Source organism: Salvelinus namaycush, chromosome 22 (assembly GCF_016432855.1).
Source record: "Salvelinus namaycush isolate Seneca chromosome 22, SaNama_1.0, whole genome shotgun sequence".
Taxonomy (NCBI): domain Eukaryota; kingdom Metazoa; phylum Chordata; class Actinopteri; order Salmoniformes; family Salmonidae; genus Salvelinus; species Salvelinus namaycush.
In genome coordinates, this window is record NC_052328.1 from 19005447 (window position 1) to 19011357 (window position 5911).

Sequence of the window (5911 nt, forward strand, 5' to 3'; positions counted from 1 at the left end):
GTTCATACATATTCATCCTGGTCCCCCCGTGGGGAATGAACCCACAACCCTGGCGTTGCAAGCGCCATGCTCTACCAACTGAGCCACACGGGACCACTCCTAACAATTTTTATGTGACCCAGTTCAATTAGTGGGCTACTACCAGAACAGCACGTTTTCAGATGACTGTCCTACCTGTCCTACTCTTGCCTCCCTGTCATTCAACTATATTGGAGAATGGGTGTAGTTTGTTCTCTTGTTGTTTGGGCTTGTTTCCAGCCAACCTTTTCTCCTCTACCCAAACTCCTGGTGAAGAAGCCATTTTTTAAGCGGCAGGAGTACAGTCATCCATCAGATACCCCGCCCAGGTGATTTGCATGTTAAGAGGTGACTCCCCCTCCCTCGCCTGTTATTGCAAAGTTCTCCATCCTGTCGCAGAGGAAAACTAATATCCAAGGCAAATCTTTTTTTCTTATATTCATGCAACCACGATTAACAAGTATAAGCACTGCATAATGGCTAGTAGAATCAAATTCCTGGGACATGAATTTCAATGCAATATGCCCAATATTTTATGTTAATAGAATAAAAATGTAAAGTTGAAATGATGGTCTTATTTTTATGTAAAAGGTATGCTGAAGAGTAGTGTGGCACACTCGCACACGTGTCCGAGCCCCCGCCAAGGGATAGGCTGTTGCTAAGAGACCAGGGAAGGAAGCGGACCATTGCCAATGATGAATTAACTGAGGAAGGTGGTTGACAGTAATCTTTGTCACTAGACGCACTGGCTGTCTAAATCCTGTCATTTTATGCATCTCATGCAAAACAGATGTACCCAGATACTAGGAGGGGAAAAAATAGGCAAATTCACCGGGAGAGGAGAAAAAAAATCATTATATATGGCTAGGGGTTGGAAGGCTGTCACAAAGAATTTCATTATTTTTCATCCCATAACGAGAAGGTGGATTGGAGCGTATTGTAATTTTCCTTGGGACTCTAAATAATTTGGGAAGTTTGTGGTGGGGAAGTTTGCTTCCCTCCATTGCGTGCTCATTATGATGGGATCAGGGCAGAGGTGCTCAATCACCTCCAGAGAATGATATGCTTACACACAGAGATGGTCTGACACTGCAGTCCTCCATTCCTTCGATCCCCCTCTCCCCTTCACCTCTCCTCTCTTTTCAATCTCTCTTTCTCCACTCCAACTTTCCTTCTCTCTTCCTCTTGTCCCTTTTTCATCTCATCCAACACACTTTCCCTCCTGTCCTCCCTCACTCATCATACTATCTTTCATCAATCCATCCAGTAGAACGGCCTGAACAGAAACCAGTCCACGTAGCAGCCCATGTCTGCAGATGACTTACTAAGTGTTGCGGTGGTTGTTTTGTTGGTTATCCTGTGAAAAGATGTGACTGCTCATCCTGTTCTTCAATCACAATAACCAGGCGTCTAAGTAAAAATAATGTATATTTAATAATTAACTCCTGATAATAATATCTAATTACTGAATTAAATAAGTATATATTTACTCTATCTTTCACTATGTTGTAGTTGTGTAATAAAGTATTCCATTCAGCTTGTCGTCATTGGAATATGCATTAATTACACCCTCTCTCTCTCATTATAATATTATAATCAAGACAATACCCAGTATGTTTCTCTGATTCAGGAATCAGATTTTTTCCTTAAAATGAACATAAACCTAATGTGTTATTCTGGGAGAGAAAACTAAATCCATATTTTAGATGAAGACACCGTTGATGCAAGGGAAGAATATTATATCACCTCCTACCTCTCTCTGCCTCTCTCCGCACCTTGAGTAAGCATTCTCTGTGAAAGTAGACTAGAGAGGGATAGAGGAATAGAGAGAGAGAGAGAGAGAGAGAGAGAGAGAGAGAGAGAGAGAGAGAGAGAGAGAGAGAGAGAGAGAGAGAGAGAGAGGGAGAGAGAGATGAACTGTACGTGTACTCCGTGGAGTCCCCTCTCTGCAGTCTAGGTCTCTGATTTCCATTCATTGTAAAGATTGATGAGATCCCGGCCGGACTGAGTGGAAACCGCAGGATTTTGGGGGGTATTATTCAAAACAGGACTTATTTTTGGAGGCCATTATGCATGCACACCTGATCAGCATGTCACCAGGCCTTCCCGCGCCGCATGATGGAACTGCCCAATTTGCCTCTTTTCACCTGCCTTGCATAAAGGCGGCTCACATGGGCATACACACACAGGCTTTCTCTCTCTATTTCCCTCTTCTGAACTTGCGCCCACATGCACGGACACACACACACACACACACACACAGGCCTCCTACGCAGTGGCCTTTCCGTGTCAGTTATTACAGAGACACACTGGAACGCAGACACACACACACACACACACACACACACACACACACACACACACACACACACACACACACACACACACACACACACACACACACACACACACACACACACACACACACACACACACACACACACACATTAAAAGGACTTGGCAGACTTACGTACGTGGGGAATTGGGCCAGTGGAAGATTTAACAAAGAGGAAGTGATGCGTTTGTCCCTCTCATGCTCCTGTGGACGTCCAGGAGTCTCTCCTTGTCCAGCTCCGGGGTCGTTAACCTGGAACGGAGGTGTGTGTATGTGTGTGTGTGTGCGGCAGTGTAGTGTAGTGGTGTGTGTCCCCTCAGCCGTAATAAATGTGACATGGCCACAGAGGAATAGTGGCGAGCAGGACTCCAGAGCAGGACTCCAGCGCAGGACTCCAGAGCAGGACTCCAGAGCAGGACTCCAGAGCAGGACCTTAGATCAGGACTCTAGAGCAGGACTCCAGAGCAGGACTCCAGAGCAGGACTCCAGAGCAGGACTCCAGATCAGGACTCCAGAGCAGGACTCCAGCGCAGGACTCCAGAGCAGGACTCCAGAGCAGGACTCCAGAGCAGGACTCCAGATCAGGACTCCAAAGCAGGACTCCAGCGCAGGACTCCAGAGCAGGACTCCAGAGCAGGACAGGATGTTTCAGTGTGTGTAATATCAGCTACAGCTCTTACCTCAGCCCTTGTAAAGAGGAGAGAGGCTTTTATTTAAAGAGGCTGACAAAGTGCTCTTTTAATAGCCTCAGTGCCGTACCTACAGGACTTATGGAAACAGTGGGTTGTAAATCAGGTATATTTTTCTGTATGATTTAGTATAACAAGGATATGCCAGTTGACGTAAGCAGGATCAGAATTAGTGATGGACATGTCTTTGTGTTTGTATTTCTATGAATATGTATTAAGAATGAAACATATTTAATTTAGTTGACAAACTCCATCATAATATTCACAAGTAGTTTCTAGACTGGAGACCTTCAGATGAAGCACTACTGTAGCGTCTTATGCAAGACCTCCCTAACCACTGTGTGATGTATGGAACCAGAGCAGGGGCCGTGCTATCTGCCCTGATGTTGGCAAACTTTCCGGGCTAGCCTAGCGACTCCATAGCTATTTATACCGCTGAACTATGTGTAGATGTATATGTGGGCACAACAGGCCTGCAGGTTTGAAGGAGAGCTAGGGAAGTTTTCTGCGATATGAGAAGGATGGTATTTGGATGGCTTCGCTGGTCAATGTTGCATTTAGGTCTCGAGGCTTGGGGCAATGTGAGAGGAGAGAAGAAAGAGATAAGAGAATGATAGTGGAGAGATAGAGGAAATAGATTATACATAAAAGAGAGATGGACGGAGAGGGAGAGAGAGGACAGTGAGAAAGAAGAGCAGAAATGGAGAGGGAAGAGAGAGGACAGTGAGAAAGAAGAGCAGAAATGGAGAGGGAAGAGAGAGGACAGTGAGAAAGAAGAGCAGAAATGGAGAGGGAAGAGAGAGGACAGTGAGAAAGAAGAGCAGAAATGGAGAGGGAAGAGAGAGGACAGTGAGAAAGAAGAGCAGAAATGGAGAGGGAAGAGAGAGGACAGTGAGAAAGAAGAGCAGAAATGGAGAGGGAAGAGAGAGGACAGTGAGAAAGAAGAGCAGAAATGGAGAGGGAAGAGAGAGGACAGTGAGAAAGAAGAGCAGAAATGGAGAGGGAAGAGAAAGAGAGAGCGAGGAAAGGAGAGAGAGAGATGTGAGAGAGAGGGAGGTGAAAGCGAGGGAAAGCCCTATGGACTCTCCACCAGATATTTACGGCATGTGACTCCATCTCAGGCTGGGCAGCTGGGGAGAGCAGGTGGACCGAACAGGTCAGCTCATTAACACACTCAGTCATGCACACACACACACGTACGCACGCACGCACACACACACAAACACACGCACACTCTCTCATGCTTCTCTGTCTCTCTCACACACAAACACATTAAAATGCTCCCCTCTAGCTTGACATCTCTTTTCCCCGGTCCCCATTCAGCTCAGGCCAGGTGTGTATGTATGTGAGTGTGTGTGTTGCTCTGACTCAGTGGACACACTGCTGGCTGCCCAACCCATTGCCCGACCACATTAATCACAGCCCTCACCACAGACACAGCTCTTTATCCCACCATCCCCTCTCAAAGAGGAACACACTGAGTGACTATAACCCCTGACCTCTTAGAACCAACCCTAATGTCACCTCCATTCTCATACCCAGCCCAGGCCATGTCCCTTACCCCCCATCTTCCACCCCCACCTTAGCTGGACTGATCCTGCCATCATGAGTGACTCTAGTTTTCATTGCCTGCCCATGTAGGCCATGTTACCCTTTATTCCACCATGTAGGCCATGTTACCCTTTATTCCACCATGTAGGCCATGTTACCCTTTATTCCACCATTAAAGACATATAGACCCTTACTCCAACCAGGCAGGCTCTAGAGAGAATCAGTAAGGGAGGGAGGAAAGGAGGGAGGAAAGGAGGAAGGAAGGATATAAAGGTGCCGTTGTCAGGTATTGGGAACATGGGCCCTGTGTGAAGCGTGCCGCCATGCACCTTCAGGTGTCGTATAGAGTGTCGTGTCGGATGTCACCTCACCGCGTGGTAATTGGTGGCAGTTTGAGGTGTAAACAGGGTGACGGCGTGGCTATAATCACTCCCTGTTTGTGTGAATGGAGTGAGAGAATGAGGGATAAGGTGGAGGGGGATGAAGGGCATGGGGAGGAAGGGGGAGGAAGGGGGAGGTGTGACAGGGTGTGAGACCTAACCCTCACTTCTTCTCGGCTCCTCTTGAATTAGAGACATTGCCGGGAGAGAGGTGACACACTCTCACTTCGTGGTGCAGAGGAGCTGAAACGCGCACGCACAGGCACACACACACACAAACACACACAGAAGTACACACACACACACACACACACACACACACACACAAACACACACAGAAGTACACACACACACACACACAAACACACACAGAAGTACACACACACACACAGAAGTACACACACACACACACAAAGGCTGACACCCATCTTCACATCTCAGGAGCAGAAACCCGGGGAGTCCCAATTAGAGGAGTGGAAGGAAATGTGAAACTGTTACATATCCACTTAAGAGTGGCCAGACACACACACACACACACACACACACACACACACACATACACGCACACACGCACGCGCGCAAACACACACACACACACACACTCTGCACGCATGTGTGTGTTTATTCTTGTGTGCATGTGTCCAGTTATTTATTTGTGTGTTGCAACAAGGCTGTGTGTGTGTCTGTCACCCAGAGCGCTGGGCCTTGGCCCTGAATTAGTGACACACCACATTACCCTCCTGCCTGTCTCTCCCCCCTCAGCCCACCAGCCCAGTGCCCACAAGTGCCAACAACGGGAAACTGTGACTTTACACAACGTGACAGCCCACAGTAGCCCCCTCTGCTTCTTCCTTCCTCTCCCTCTAACTGTCACACTCCTTCCTTCCCCAGTCTGTGTAGGGCTCGCAGCATAGGTCTCGCTGTAAAGCCAGGGCGCT